We start from the raw sequence: 480 nt of genomic DNA, 5'->3' as shown, positions 1-480 counted from the left end.
GGGGCGGGGGCCAGGTGGGGTCAAGGTGTGCGCGGGGCCCAGGTGCGCGTACCGGCGCGGCCCAGCTGGGTTTCTCTGCCCTGGCCGTGCCCCCTCCCCGGCTGCTGCAGACGGGCACCTGTCCCCTCCTTCCACGCCTTACGAAAAGGCCTCCACCTCAGGGAAGCAATGCATTTCCTTCAAGGAAACTCCCTGTTTCCTTTTCTCCTGAGCTGTTTTCCAGGGCCGTGCAATATCCTATTACCTGCTGGGAGAAAAGTTTCACGTATGTAGCCAGACTTGTTTGCTCGAGCGCTGCCCCACACATAAATAGGTTCACACCCCTTTATTAAATACAGGCGCCCGACAGACAGAAACTTCCTCGGCCCCCTTTCTGCACTTCCCACGCGCCCGCATCTCTTGCAGAGGATGGCCTATCCTGGGAAGGTTATTTTAAACATGAAACAATGGCGCGGGTGTGTATTTGGACATGTGTTCCTG

This window comes from Pteropus alecto, unplaced genomic scaffold (genome assembly GCF_000325575.1).
Source record: "Pteropus alecto unplaced genomic scaffold, ASM32557v1 scaffold213, whole genome shotgun sequence".
Lineage (NCBI taxonomy): Eukaryota > Metazoa > Chordata > Mammalia > Chiroptera > Pteropodidae > Pteropus > Pteropus alecto.
This window is presented reverse-complemented; position numbering follows the sequence as displayed.